The sequence below is a fragment of the Felis catus genome, chromosome B4 (assembly GCF_018350175.1).
Source record: "Felis catus isolate Fca126 chromosome B4, F.catus_Fca126_mat1.0, whole genome shotgun sequence".
In the NCBI taxonomy this organism is placed as follows: domain Eukaryota; kingdom Metazoa; phylum Chordata; class Mammalia; order Carnivora; family Felidae; genus Felis; species Felis catus.
Window position 1 is genome coordinate 100,755,870 of NC_058374.1, and position 16,255 is coordinate 100,772,124.

At 41.5% G+C, this 16,255-nt stretch overlaps 1 protein-coding gene across 1 annotated transcript in view; it reads left to right on the forward strand.

Moving 5' to 3' along the window:
- Positions 1–14,029: 14,029 nt before the first annotated feature.
- NAV3 (neuron navigator 3) overlaps positions 14,030–16,255 on the forward strand; it is an 829,170-nt gene continuing 826,944 nt past the window's right edge. Inside the window, exon 1 of the mRNA XM_011284133.4 lies at positions 14,030–14,102. The gene's annotated coding sequence lies outside the window, so the exon portion shown is untranslated. The remainder of the gene's footprint in view (positions 14,103–16,255) is intronic.

Here is a 16,255-nt window from a genome sequence, read left to right on the forward strand (position 1 = left end):
ATATTTCTTTGTAAAACCAGTTAACTGTTCACAAGGGTATAATGGAATGAAAAAGACTATGATTTACAAATGCAAAGCCATAAAAGCAAAGGGCAGGGAGACAAGGAGAGCTGATAAAGACCATAGACTCATTCCATGCATAATTATATGAAATTAACTCTTTGAGAGAGAATATAAAATTGCAAATTATTTTTAATTAATGTTAAAATTTCAACTTTTTTTTTAATGTTTATTCATTTTTGAGAGACAGAGAGAGACAGAGCATGAGCGGGGAAGGGGCAGAGAGAGAGGGAGACACAGAATCTGAAGCAGGCTCCAGGCTGTGAGCCATTGGCACAGAGCCCGATGCGGGGCTCGAACTCAGGTACTGTGAGATCATGACCTGAGCCGAAGTTGGATGCTCAACCGACTGAGCCACCTAGGTGCCCCAAAACTTCAACTTTTTAACACTTACCATTGTAATCACTCAGGTTCTATCATAACCCCTCCAATCTCTCTCTCTTTCTAGGTTTCTTCCCACTTTTAAGTAAGTACTTTGCTCCACCTTGTTACAATAGAATAAAACAAAATAAAAAAACCCCTAGCTTGACCCTACTGTTTCCCGAGGTACCGCTTTATACTGTTCAGTTCTTTCCCTGCCAAATTTCTATGTCTGGTTTCCACACCCTAGGACACTGCCGGAAATTTTTCTTGAAACATTTCATGTAAGTAAAAACACCTAGCACATAGTTGGCATTCAAACATTTGTACCTTTTCCTTTGCATAAAATCCAAGGGTTTACTTTCAGACTCTGTCTTCTCTGATCCCCCCACGACATTCAATGCTATTGACTTCCATCTGGTTGAATTTCTCTTTAGGTTTTCCATGTCATCTCTCTTTTCAGATTTCTGTGAAATCAGATTAACTGGCATTCATTTCCATTTCCAAGTCAACACTGCCCTGTCTTTTCGCCCATACTTTCTTTGACCTCTTTGATGACCCATATTTTTCATCCTACTCTTTACCCTAAATAAGCTCATCCATGAGGCTATAATCCTCTAAAAGTGAAATACTCCCAATTCTGTGTAGTAACTTCTAATCCTCAACCATGCTCTAAAACTGTCTATTAGATATTCCCACTTGCAAGTTCTACTGTTAACTCAAAACTAGTATTTCTCCAACTGAATTAATTTCTTATCCTAAATCAGCTACATTTACTTAACTCCCACTCATTCATAGCTTCAGCATTACTCTCATCGCTCAGACTTAAAATTTTATTTCACACTTGACTTTATTTTTTTCTTTCCTTGTTTTTATTTTTTGGTCTGTTAAGAAGTCTAATGCATTTTTAGGTTCAGTAAAGCTTTTCTTGAGAAATGACTCTATATCAACTAGAGTCGATATACCATCGTTTCCACCCCCAACACCAATGTTGATACTTTCTCTAGTATTTGTTAAATCACAAGACACTTACTTGACAAATAGGAGACACCTTTCAATTATGTTAATATGTGCAGAATAGAATATCATATTTTACTTTTTTATTAAATCTCTTTCAAGAAAGGTGCCAAAATTTTGCCTTGGAATCATAAAAGGTGTCAACAGGCTTCATCTTCCTACAAAGATATAAGGGTTCTTCAGTAGTAGGGTAAAACCACCTTTGATTCACAGTGTTACCTTCCTCAGAAGAGTATTAGCTTTGTGTTTGGAGAATATAAGATGAAAAACCGCGTGACACCTGGGGAGGGAAACTGAAATGGTCTCTGGGTGGCTGACATTGAACCAATCTGGACACCAAAATGTTGAAATGAAAGCTACATGCGGTGGGAGCTCAAGTGAGGGCACTTTATTCTCGTGTAGCATTGAGGGGGTAGGTTCCTGCTTCCTTGCAGAACGACAGTGGCTTGCACTTGGATCTGGATTGTCATTAATTCAGTGGTGGATTGGCATTGACTCTGGAATTTTGTAGAACCTAGATTCAACTGGGCCAACCATATAGCAGCAAGAAGCAATGCACATGACTTTAGTGTTCTTCCTGTTCGGGTGTGCACATTGGGTTGTATGAACACTGGGGGTTATGGTTGATGGGGCAAGGGAGGGTTCTAAAGAAGGTACATGACTACCTATAAATAAAGACATTAAGGGCTCAAGATATTATTTGGAAAAATGGATGAGATTTTATTGTATTTACATTCCAAGTTTTTAGGGCATTTTATATTAGTTTCTTGTGCAAGCACACTATAATTTATCAGGAATACAGGTTTGCTCAGGATGGTCTTAGTTTACAACAGTTAAACTGGTGTAGTTTTGAATAATTTTCTCTTTTACCTTCAAACATTTCCTACATTGCAAGATATAGTGTTACCCTCTCTAAAAATCTCCAATTCTGTGGGCTTGGGTTGAGGAGTGGCTTTTTACATCCCATAAAGTCTCTAGATCTTGGGACTTCGGTCCTCAGACAAAAAATGTCTTGTATATTTTGAGTCTGCATGCATGATGAAAAAGTTATACTTGACCAACAAAAACCTACCTAATTAACGAGCTTCCCACCAAGGACCAGGTGGCTGCCTCACACGTCCATTTTTAGGCAAGGCAAAGAAGGAAAGCAGGTTTCCAGCTTCTTCCATCCCACCCAATGGGTGGGATGTGTGAACTCTGCTCTGAGGTGTTTATTTCACAAAAACAAGAAGTATAGGATAGTTCTGTAGTGAAGGGGTGGGCAGGATAATTCATTCTTTTGAAAAACAGAGTTAAGGCCCACTAGCAAGACACAGCTCAATGAATCTCAGGCTCTCATCAACTGGATTCACCTCTCTCTTTTTTGGGTACATGTAAGAATGTTGCCTTTAGCTCTTTTTCCTCACAGGAGGAAATTTTAAGGACAGTCCCCAAAATACATGGTGTATGTTCTTCAGGCTATGGTTTTCTGTTGGTGTCCTTGTTCCCCATATATCTCTTTTCTGATATAGTCTATGCTTGATCACTGCAAATGTAAAAATGAATTCAGTTGAACTTTCAGGGCTCTCTACTATTTAGACTCTGTTTATGACCATAATCTCACCTATCTTGTTATTATAGGCCCTGATCAAAGATTGCTTTTTTCCTACCAGTACAGTCTCAAATTTCATGGGCATGGAATTGAGCTTGGGATCTGGTGAAAATGAAGATTCTGATTCATGGGTCTGGCTTGAGGCCTGAGATTCTGCATTCGTATCTAGTTTCCAGGTAATGAATTTGCTCCTGGTCCTCTGTACTACATTTGGAGTATCAAGGCCGTATATAGCCCAATTAAAAGCTCATTTTAAGCCCATTTCCTCAGAACATTCAAATTAAGTGTTGCAAAATTGTCTTTGGTTGTTCTTAATGGCAGACTACTCATTTGTAGTATATCTTCTCAAGTATTACTATTTAAGTGCTTCATTTTCACACGCTGTCACCCCCGGTAGACAAAAAGTTTCTTTACAGCAAGAATTGTTCTCTGTAACTTTGGAAATCTCTTCTAGTGGGGGTCATACTCCCACATAGTAGGTCCACAACAGATTTGCTGATTGATTAATCGTCCTTAAGGAATGCCTTCTTACCATTCCATCCCGTGAGAACTCCTGAGATATATTTAAATTTACACTTTGGCAACAAAAAATGTTTTAAGCAAAATTATAAACTATAGTAAATGAGGAAATCTCAGAATACAGAAGAAAATGTGTATTTGAATTATTAAATTACAATGCTTATGCAAGAAGTAAAGGCCTTTGTTATATTAAAGATAATATAAGTCCAAATAGGCTTTAAACAGGACGCCTGGGCGGCTCAGTTGATTATTTGACTCTTGATCTCTGCTCAGGTCATGATTTCGTGGTTCTGAGATTGAGCCCCACGTTGGACTCTGCACTAACAGTGCAGAGCCTGCTTGGGATGCTCTCTCTCTCCCTCACTCACATACTCTCTGTCCCTCTCAAAATAAATAAATAAACTTTAAAAACAAAACCAAAACAAACAAATAGGCTTTATGGACAAGGTTAGGGGAAAGTATGCATTAATGTATTATTGCTTTGATTACTTGATATGTACTCTGGAAAACTCACAAATCATGGAATTATAGGTTATAATCCTGATGATTATTTCCAAAATTATTTTAACTGATTCTTAGACACAAATATGATCAGCTTGTGTGGGTAGATCACATCCTTATGGAGTTCCTGTTAAAGAGTTTTGAAGGATTTCAATAGTTAGATGTTCTACAGAAATAACATGTAAACTCTCTTCTTTTTAGAATTTGAAACAGAGTTGGAAACCTCCCACAGACATCAGGATATAACAGCCTGTAGAAGGGCTGGTGAAAAGTTTAGGGAAAAAGAAAAAAGTAATAAAATGGTCATAAATCCTGACTACAGACTTTGGATCTCAGTTTTCAAATGAATATATTGATTGAGTCATTTCCTATAACTCTCAAAGGTAGTCAGATGCTCTTGAGTAAATTTTATGGATATATGTGTTTCAAAATAAGTGCTTTGCCAGGGGTTTACACTTGCCTTCAGTAGAACAAATATCTGTCTGTGATAACTTTAAGCTTTTCCTCATCACTTCTTAAGGATCTCAGAGTTCAGGAAATAAATTGGAAGAGCAGCATATTTTCTTATCATTTATACAGTATACTCTATGAGATTTTTGTTCAATTTTGCTTCATTTTTAAATTAATGAATATTCCTTGGGCATGTGCCAAATATTCTTTGGCATAAGAATGGCCAGCAGTCCATTTATATTTCTGCACTCGAGCCCTGTTTGTAGCATTGGTAAGAAAGAACTGGTTCCTTTCTAGATGTTTTCAGATACATTAGTACAGATTTATTGTAAGGAGATAATCATTTATCTTCACCAGCACCAGAAGCCATCATTCTAACTGGATACTGTATACAATTAAAGGTGGGAGACTTGAATAAACTTTGATTCTTATGCAGATTGATGATAACTGGTATTAACACAGAACAAACATAGTTGTTTGACAGGAGTAACTGCCACCTTTTTAGGTAAGACTCCTGATTAAGCTGGGAATAAAACTGGCTTCATAAGTGCTTATGACTTCAAGTTTATAAATTACTAGAAAAACCTCACTAGTCTGCAAAACATCAAGGAGACAGACATTAGCATTTCACATCTGCTCTCCTATGACAGTTATTACAGGAGCTGAGATATGACTCCTCATTCCCTGTCACGTGATTCAGTCCCTATCCATCCTTTTAGGATCTCGGATTGCAGATTGTGACTTGAACCAAGTGTTTGTGCAGAAGAGCTATGCTGTGAGTGAAGTGTCCGGGGTTTCAAAATGAAGTATCCGGGTTTGTCATAAGCAGAAGTGGGGTTCTTATTAAGTTAAATAATATGTTCCTTTTAAGAAAGAGGAAATATTTAAGAATTTTTTGAGAACAGGAAGTCAAAGCCCATGTGTACATACATTCTCTCATACACATGCTTATGATCCTATTCGGGGGTCAATAAGGAAGCATTTAAATAGTGGATTTTAATGAAATATATAAATCAGAAATATAGCTCATTCTCATCAACCATGTAGACTGAACTCCACGTGTAATATATTAGAACTCAGGCTTAAAAGTTTTTCATTCAGTAAATCAGATTTATATCTAATCTATACTATATAAAATGTAACATGTAGGTTGAATATTTTGGGATTGCATGTAGTGACAGGTAGCTGTGGAGTAGATGAAGTTAAGGAAACAAGATGTCTTCATCTTATATTTAACTTATTATTTTGCCTGAGGGCTGTATCCTCTATTTGTCTGTTATTCATATTTTTTTAATAATAAGTTAATTTTCCTATGTTTGATTTCCTAACAGCTATGGTTAAGAGGGCATTTTGTGAGTGGAAGGAGCAAATCAATATGCTGGTCTGTGCTGGTGTTTTAGTTCCTAAAGGCACCTTGCCAAAAATATCAGAAAAAAACCAATAACCCATAAATGAAAGCTAATGAAATTCCTCCCCAAACTGGCCTTAGTCAATCCCTTGGTATTAGAAAAAGTTATACTCTTGTCACCATGCTTGGTGGAATAAAACTGAGTACAATTTTACTAATATCTGTCCACACTCAGTTACTACAAAGGTTCAGAATTCTTCCCCCACCCCCCACCCCCCACGCCCCCGTTCCATATAACTTCCAGTAGGACTTGGAACTCTAAAGACATAGAAACAAACAGGGTTCCCATTAGGGGAAACGAATTTTGCAAAAGATCTGTTGATTTGATGGGCAGCACTCTCATGTTTCTGAGCTTTTGACATATTCAACTAGATTCTCTACAGGGCTGAATAATTAAGGGGTGACACAACCTTTTCATTTAGGACTTATTTTGTACTTATTGAGCTTTTCTTGAGAATGCGGCTCTGTATTCACTGATAAGTGCAATTCAATGTATGATTCCTCTCCCTATATATTGAACTACTCAAACAGAAATTCCCTTACCTGATTGTTTCTGAAAGGAAAGGAGAACACTCTTCTCTTGGTGTGTCTACCTTGCAAACACATCTTGAGATTTGATTTGCACTGTTAGTGTGAGGCAAGAAGTGGGGAACTTTTTCTAACTTTATCTTTTCTCTATATCCTCTGGCATGTAGAAAAAAAATCACTCTCTGTTCCATTTGATTTTCATGCTACCTAATTCTTCCATTTTTGCTTGTTTCCTCCAAAAGATAAGAAATGTGTGCAAGTCAGGGTTGACCAAATACTGGAAATCAGAATCTCTTTTTTTTTTTTCTCCCTCCTACTTAGAAAATCTAACAGAAACAGAGCAGGTGCCTTGAAGAAATTGAATACACCTGGTTTATTTTGCTTCCATTTTTTATTTGTTATTTATGGGAATGTGGGTCTGCTAGGGAATTCTAAGTCATAAAGCTTAAGGCAGGTGCCAACTTCCTCTTATTCATGATCTGGGTGTGACTCAGGGGTAGGGATTGATTGTTGCAGGGCTTTTTAGAGGAAACCTTACCATGGGTTAGTAGGATCAGCATCCATGCAAATATAGCATTAAGAAGGACATTTTTATGGGTCAAAAAATTCGTGAGAACAAGTAAAGGTGACTTAATGATGGAAAAATACATTAATACCGTGGACATAACATGGTTTTTTTTTTTTCAACGTTTTTTATTTATTTTTGGGACAGAGCGAGACAGAGCACGAACGGGGGAGGGGCAGAGAGAGAGAGAGGGAGACACAGAATCGGGAACAGGCTCCAGGCTCCGAGCCATCAGCCCAGAGCCTGACGCGGGGCTCGAACTCACGGACCATGAGATCGTGACCTGGCTGAAGTCGGACGCTTAACCGACTGCGCCACCCAGGCACCCCAATGGTTTTAAGGGTTGTGTACACTCTACATTTTCTAGAGGTTGATAATTTTACTGTCATAGTTGGCAGTGCAGAAAAGTATAAATCTGATACCAGTATTCAACTGAGTACCTCTGAGAAACTCACACAACTGCCGATAGCTCTTAAACCTGTCCTTAAAGAAGGTTCTTGGTGCTGCTCGTCTCCAGACCAACAATAAAGGTTGTTACGAGGCCTCTGGGAAAGAGAAATGTGATTCTGAGCACTGATGAGCACAGAAATGCAGGACTCACAGCTGGCCAGTCTTGCTCATTTTCTTCTGGGCAACCAAGGCTATAAACAAGGGGGAGTGGGAATGGCCTGGAAATCAATTTGCGGAATATTAAAAAGGTCACCATGGTGCCGAGAAATATGCTGCAATACTTGGAAGATATGATGGGCTAGACGTGTGTGCCACATCTTTAACGACAATAATTGTTACACAAGAGGGGGACATGTCGCCAATCTCCTGTTAATGGTTCTTCAGAACAGACCGAAACCTATTTCCAGGACCTTCATTTTGAGTTCTTTTTCTATTGTGACTTTGGGTAACGTATTTTGCAGCACTTTTGTTAATCAATTCTTTTTCAAATAAGCTTTTTAGTTTGAAAAAAATTTAAACCCACGGAAATGTGACGTCTATTACAACTCGTATCTATTCCCCTATGTCACCTTACATTAACGTTTGTCACATTTGCATTTTCTCTCCTGATTATATCTATATCCAATCTATATATCTCTATCTATCTATCTATCTATCTATATGGTGAGACACTTTCTTATTTTCATTTACAAATAAGAAACAAACCTTCTTATTCTTAAATATTTGTTGTTGTGGCCATGTCCGTGTAAGTTCCACTGACTTCTCTTAAGAACAGGAACACTTTCTTATGTTACCTCACTGCTACTTTCAAATTCTATTTTTAAGAGTCATCTGATTTGAAAATTTAGCTTTTTATTACCTTTTCCAAGGAGATCAACTCAAAAATGAAACAACCCCAGGTGTCTATAAATGACACTGTCCAAATGAAGCCCACCTTGTCATGCACAGCAATCTCTTTCCCCAATATTCCTACATGCCTTTTCTTGTCATTATCTTTATCTACTTTTTTTTTCCTTCTACATTTCCTCATCACAATTGATATTTTTAAAGGCTACTTACTGCTGTTCTCCATTCACCTAAGCAACTTAATTACATTTCTTGGAACTGCCTTGCTTATTTAAGTGTATATGCCTATAAAAAGAAATCTATGTGACATTTTGCAGTTTGGCGGTGACTATTATTTCCTTCAGCCTGGGTAGGAGGAGACTTCATTCAAACTTTAAGAGCTTTCCAGAGTAAGCAGTTCAGTAGCTGATGTAGTAATTAACATTGTGGCTATTTGAAAAAGCATAGGCAAATACAGGCTGGTAGATCACCGTTAGAAAGCCTTTTCTCTTGTCAGCAACTCGGCACCTGATGTTGTGGCTGGCAGCTCTTTCAGGACCCTCTCCCAGGAGCTCTCATCGGTTAAATACAGAAATGCCACTGATCCTAAAGAAGTCTCAGAAAGAAAATGCAGTTTAACAGTCTATTTCAGAACTTTTCAAAAGCAATTGCCAAGTAGAGAGGCAGGGTCTCCTACTCTAAAAAAAGAGCTTATCCCCAAAAGAGTCTCTCCTAAAGGATCCAGGTTAGTAGCCTGAAATCAATTCAAGCAGCTAAAAGGATGAAAGGAGATTTCATGGTCCGGGGTGTCTTCTTTTGAGTCTCTGGTTGGGGGTTTTCTTTGGCTGCCTGACTAGAGGCAAAGATTAGTGACACAGTGCTTGCTTTCAGTGATCTGTGCTTCTATGCTTTTCCCTGGAAGGAAGCCCAGGCTGTGGGAACGGGGGTGCTTTTAACATTTGTAGGTTAGGATGGACAGGATTTACATAGCTACATTCACACCAAGGCACCGAGAAGAAACAGTATTTACTTTTTGAGAATGACCAGGGTTTTCTTTCTTCTTAAAGCTACTACAGGAAGAGTAGCCTCTTTGGGGAAGGTAAATGGGCTGATTGGTGTAGCCAGAGAGGGCAAACTCTTCATTGGCTTTTATGCTCTAGATCTGGTGGTTTGGTTAGAGGAGAGAAGGGATCATGTTTTTTTTTCCCTAAAGTTTTTGTGCAATTTAGTACAATCACTGAATTCTTCACAGCCGTATCTATAACTGTGGTGCCTGTACCTTTTAGTTCTGAATACTGATTTTTTTTTTTTTTACCCAGTATGTAAGAGTAGGTAAAAACAAAACAAAACAAAACAAAACAAAACAAAACAAAACAAAACATGTTGCATACACAATCATCCCATAACTTTATACTTTGGGGAATTAGGTACAAGAAATTTCTTTTAATAAGCTTGGTGCGGCCCCAACACATTGGTTTCATTTTGGGATAAGTTCTCAGGGAGAGCAGAATACATGCCCCCAAAATGTGCCACTTTGGCATGTGGAGGATTTTGAGCTGAAGGTAATTAAGACCCAGCAGACTCAAGGAAAACTTTTTTTTTTTTGCTTCTCTTTTTTAATTGAAAATAATTTAGATAGAGAGCTTGTACCAGGACTGTATATGAAAGATAACTTTTTTTTTAAAAATTTTTTTTTCAACGTTTATTTATTTTTGGGACAGAGAGAGACAGAGCATGAACGGGGGAGGGTCAGAGAGAGAGGGAGACACAGAATCGGAAACAGGTTCCAGGCTCTGAGCCATCAGCCCAGAGCCCGACGCGGGGCTCGAACTCCCGGACCGCGAGATCGTGACCTGGCTGAAGTCGGGCGCTTACCGACTGCGCCACCCAGGCGCCCCAAGATAACTTTTTACATTAGAAATATTTATCTGCGTGGCATGGCAAACATTTGTTTACCAAACATTTGCTCTTCTCATCTTCCTGTGAATTGTCTTCTTCCCCTTTGAAGCCCCAGATCCCTAACCACTTCTCCTTAGCTAGTGCCTGTCTTTGGGGTCTTATACCTTTGGGGCTCCCATACATACGAAATTTGTTTTTTTCTTATTAATCTGTCTTGGGTCGATTTAATTATTAGACCCACCTAAGAAGCCAGAAGGAAAGAAAGGAAGTTTTCCACCCCTGCAGTCCCTTTTGAAAACAAAAAAATGAAACAAATTTCAAGATTCCTAATAATTATAGGGATTGGCTCATAATGGGACAGTGGTTCTCAGCGTGTGATCCCTGGAACCACAGCATCCTCATCACTAGAAACTAGAAGTGATGGTCAGGACCACCATATTTAAGAGCTCAATAGAAGTTTGCTAAAGGTAATGCTGAATTCTTAAATCTAAAGGAGAATGATGCCACTAATACCGTGTTATAAGGCAGTGGGTCCCAAAGTTCAGTGTGTCTTAGAATAATTAGGAGGACTTGTTGAAATACAGAGTTCTGGAACTCACCACAAACACTTCTCATTCAGTGGGTCTGAGGTGGGAGGGAGTCAGAATCTGCGTTTCTAACAGGTCCCCAGATGGTGCTGCTGTTGTGGGGACTCTGCTTTGAGAACCATTGCTCTGAGACAGGTTTTCCTCAATAAGAACCTCTGCAGTGAGGGTGGGCGTGGTAGCCATTAAAATTTCTCAGGTGATCTCATGAATAGCCAGCTTTATGTCCCACTGCACATCATCTCAAAATAAGTGGTTCTCGGTACTTGTTGCCCATGAGAATCATCTGGAAATCTTTAAAAAAGTCCTGACACATAGGGGCACCTGGGTAGCTCATTCGGTTAAATGACTCTTGGTTTCAGCTCAGGTCATGAGCTTGCATTTTGTGAGTTCAAGTTCCGTGTTGGGCTCTGAGCTGCTGGTGCGAAGCCTGCTGGGGATTCTCTCTCTCTCTCTTTCAATAAACAAACTTAAAAAAAAATTCCGACATCTAGATGCCAGTCCTGGCGGTTCTGATATAGTTGTTTTGAGATGCAACCTGGGCCCTGAAAGTTTTGAGAACTCCCCAGGTGGTCCTAGTATGCACCTAAAACGTCCCTTAAAGATACCCTCCAACTGTCAGAATTTCATGATGTTAGCATAGTCCTATGTAAAGGACACAACACTCAAGGAAAACAAACATCCCTCTAGGGACACAAACATTCAGTCTATAGCAAGCATGCAAAGCGTTTAACCTAGTATCTGATACATGCAATAAATATTAATTCTCTCTTCCCCTCTGTCCTAATATTATTACTACTTCCCTTATGTCACTCTTTTGTCTTTGAACATCATTAGAATCATCAGTGATGAAAAATGTCATCTCTCCCTCTCTCCCCTGCCCCCATGTATTGAGCTGCAACTCTCTGACCAATGTGCTAGGCACTTGGGGATACAGGGATAAATAAGCTACAGTCCCTGCCCTTAGCTCACCCAGTCTAATGAGGAAGGAGACAAATAAAGGGATAAATAAGCTACAGTCCCTGCCCTTAGCTTACCCAGTCTAAGGAGGAAGGAGACAAATAAATATGTATTATACTTAAGGTGTGAAAAGTGGGTACAGAGGCAGCACAAAGAGTGAGACCTAAACTCAGATGTGGGACCCTGGAGTGTTTGGGGAGGCACCCTGAAGTTGTTTAGTTTTAGGGGTTGAGCAAGTTACCCAGATGCTGTACTGGGGGCATGGGGGAGAGTGGAGGGGAGAACATTCCTGGCAGAGAACAGCCTATGCAAGGTGGGGCTGAGTAGGTGCTATTTGGGAAAGCATAGCATAAGTTAGTAAGTTCACCTTGCTTGGGAACTGTGGGGCAGGTGTGAGGGATGAAGCAGAAGAAATAAGCAGGGGCCAGATCATCAAAGATCTCTGCCAGTGGTTCTCAAAGTGTGGGTCCCAGACTGACAGCATCAACATCACCTAGGATCTTGTTAGGTTTACACATTCTTATGCCTCACCCTATTCCTTACTGAAAGGGAAAAGTTGAGCATGAGTATGGGGCCTAGAAATCTTTTAATAAGGCCTCTAGGTGATTCTGATGCATGCAAAAACTTGAGAAACACTCTTCTATTCCATAATAAAAAAAAATGGCCATTTTCCTTGAGGAAATGGTGAAGTATAGAAGAATTTTATAATTTTAGATAGGACTACTATATTTTGAAGGCTTGCTCTGGAAGTCAGGTAAAAGACAAGATGCATGTATGGAGCAGGTGTGAGTCCTGGGGGTAAGATCGTCTGGAGAGGTAAAGAAGAAATTTAAGACACTTGAGTTAGAATGTAGCCTCCGTGTTTGTGTAGGGCTCATAAAAATATATAAGGTCTAAGATATAGGAATAATATATGACTCCTGCCCACAGGATGTTGGTAATTTAGACTTCGATTTATTCCTTCTGAGAATACTTTCTATCAACCCAAAAGAGTGTCATTCACATTTATTGACACCACAGGGAGAGCCTCCTTATTGCCCCCCTCCCCCCCAGGAAATTTGTGTTGAACTGGTACCAAAAAAGGCTGTTTAGTATATGAAGCAGTGAAAGGTGATTGTTTGAACAGCAAAATAAATTGATTGGATCATAATTTGATACTCCAAATAAATATGTGTACATTTATAAACACATTCTTTGGGCTATATGTGGGGAACAGCACAAATGTGAGCCGCATTTGCAACGGCAGTGAGAGAAGTGGCCACTGAAAGCTGGTGTAGCTAGGGATAGCAAAGGGCCAGACTCGATGCTTCTTTCTGCTAGATTCTTGCTTATTCGCAGCAACAGAAGCAAGCTTGCATTCATGGCTGTAGAGAAAAGGTGCCAACTGGAGGGTGATCTGTCGGAGGACACTTTAACTAGAGGCTGAAATATACATTCAAGCCTGTTCTCCAGGGCTGAGAGGGAAGAGAAAAGGAGAGGCTTCCTTGGTTGAGAGAGGAAGAGAGAGAGAGAGAGAGAGAGAGAGAAAGAGAAAGATTTTTCAAGACAGTTGACAGCTGTATCTTCCCGCCACCACCTTCTCTCCAAACCCATGTGTCTCTCTGCTTGGTGTCTGACATAAAACAAGGAATGAACCCGCATTTGTCTCTGTGCTTTCAATGAAAAAAAGTCGGTGCACAAGGACGAAAACGAGCGCAGCTGAAAATAGGTGCATGACTTGTTGAGCATACAAATCATTTCCCCCTTAGTCTCCAAGGGAGGGGGAAAAAAAAGCCCTCTTACTCTCTCCTTGCAGCCTGTGTTCTGCATTCTGGAGAGGAGGCCGAGGCAGGTCTTCACGCACTCCCGCCGCCGTCCCCGCACGAAACTTTTCTCTCCCGGCCTGCTCTGTCCCTCCCGCCCGGGCAGAGACGGTGGGCGCCCTGCGTGCCCCTCTGAGGGCACGGGCCCCAGACCCCGAGAGGCGTCTGTCTCTTTAAATTCCAGCTGCGCGGTCGGGAAACAGCGCCACTCGGCGCCCAGGCCGGCTGGTGGCTGCGAGCTCGCTCGCTCGCGCTCTCGCTCCCGGCTGCGCGCCGCGGAGGGCTCGCTCGGCCCGCGGGCTGCTCTGCGGCGGCGGCGGCGGCGGCGGCGGCGGCGCGGGGCGGGGAGGCGCGGCCCGGCCGAGGAGGGAAGAAAGAGCGAGCCGGGCCGGGAGAGGCGCCGCGCCCGGTCCCGCGCCCACGCTCGGCGGCCCCAGCAGTTTCCTTCGGGGTGACGAGGATGTGCCTGGGCTGCGGTTTTTTTTTTTTTTCTTCTCAAGACGATTTCCATAGTAACCTGATCAAGTGGCTCAGTATCGCAAACCTGAGGATTTCCGCGGCCCGCCGGCTTGACCTCAGTCAGGTAACGCTGGGCTCCCGTTCTCTTCCATTGCAAACCGCTGCGCTCCCTCCAAACTTCCTTTTGTGGAAAATCGCCCAGCCCGACGCAGCCCGGGGTATTTGCAACAGCGTGTTCCTTCCCAGGTGCCTGCCACGGGTCTCCTTCCCTGTGCTCCCCCAGGACCTATGACCACATTATTAAAAAAAAAAAATTTTTTTTTTTTTTTTTTTGGTCGTCTCCCTCCCCTTTTTGATTTTCCCATCTCTCGGCTTTTCCCTAGACTAGTGATGGGGGCGCCGGGAGCAGTCGGGGCGGGGGTGGCTAGCGCGGTCCAGGGAGTGGCGGGCTCGGCTGGGTGGGCTGCTGGGGGCTACTTGGGGCATCTCGGCGTGGCCTGCGCCGGGCTGGGGTCGCGGGGAGGGCTGTCCGCACCAGGGCGGCGCACCGGGGGAACCCCACGGCTCCAGACGAGAGAGCGAGGGAGGCAGGCTTGGGGGCGATGGAGCGCTCGGCTGGGTGGCTGGCGAGCGTCCAAACATCATAGCTTTCCTTCCTACTCCCCCGCCCCTCTTCGGGTTTCTCTCTTTCTCTTTCCCCGTTCTCGTTTCTTTCTTCCTTTTCTCATCATCAGCTCCATTCTGTTCCCTCCCTTCCCTCTTTTTCCTCCCCTCGGTTCCTTTTTTCGTCTCCCTCTTAAAAGAAAGGGAATCGTTGGTAACCCTTCCCTTCTGCCAACATGGGAAGAGCCGTGAAACCTGCAGCGTGGCCACCTCAGCCAGGTCGTTTTCAGACTTGTCCTCATCCATCAACATATTTGTTTCCTGAGTCTATTGATCTCCCTCGATTCTGCAGAAATGCATTCTAAGCTGGGCTGTATGTCAGAATCAGAGTTCTGCAGCTCGCTTCCGTGCTCCAAGTATGACATGTATTGTAAGGGCTGAATATGTTTTTAAATCCTCCTAAGCCATGGATGTAAAGAAATCTTACGTTTTTAAAAATACGATCTTCTACAGAAAGTCTCATTATTGATCTATACGTACTCTTCTTTGAATTTTAATTTTAGGGCACTTGAGAGATACCCCCTCCCCCTCCCCCAGTTTATGAGGAACATGCAACTTCTGTTGCCTTAATTATCTCTTTAACCCTCATTCAGTTTTACACTTTCCAGTTACACGAATGAGTGGATCGTAATTAAGGTTTAGAACCTAGCTTCCTAAAGTCCCAGCTGGCTGAAGTGGCATCCTCTGGTAGAAGGTGTAATAGAGTCAAGCGGGTAGAGGGTTCAGACAGACCATGCCAAGGAATAGAGAAGGCATAGCAACTCCTGTGTGAAAGACATGAGACCTAAAGACTAGATTCAGACTTTAGTCCTGCGGACACGATAGTACAATACAACCTGACTTTTGCTTTGGTTCTTAGCATGTGTAGAGCTGTACTAGGTAGGTCTAAGTTAAAACTTATTTAAAAGTGGAGCCGCTCTAGTATGGAACCCGTTCTGCCTTGTTTATGTTTGAGGTACTTCCTCACTATGGTTTTATTTCTCCTTGAAACGAGATGTCTGTATCATGTGGAAACAAAGGGATAAGACAGGACAGCTTCCTTTTAACCAGAAATAGAAATTTTGTGGATTTTTGTTTCCCGAAAGATCTAGTTGTTACGCTCTCAAGTTTTCCTGAGGTCAAAAGATTTCATGGGTGAAAACAATGCTAATCAGTGGTTTTCCTCTGGTCTGTTTCAGTGGTATATAGTTCATATAGAAAAAGGTCTCTGTTTTAGTGAGGTCCCCTTGCCTCCTTTCCTTTGTCTGCACATTTGTTTTTAAATTCAACTATCATTGGATCTTGGGGCAGAGAATGGATCAGGAAGAAGAGAAACTACTGATATATTGGGAAGTATAACCGATAATTCTAATCAAGAAAAGATCATTACTGCCATGCCACTCCACACTGTTGGCTTTGTTTTTACCCAATTAAGAAGCTGTAGGTTTTAAATGTATTTTCATCTTCTTAATTCTACATCTAATACTTTTCATACCGTGCGTCATGTTTATCCAGTTCAGATGAATATTTACAGAAGACTTAAAATTCCCTTGCCAGTGAAATCCAAAAAAGCATGTTTTTTTCTTTCAACATTTTCTTTTTCCTTCTAGTGAGCAGTGATAGTAGTAATTAATG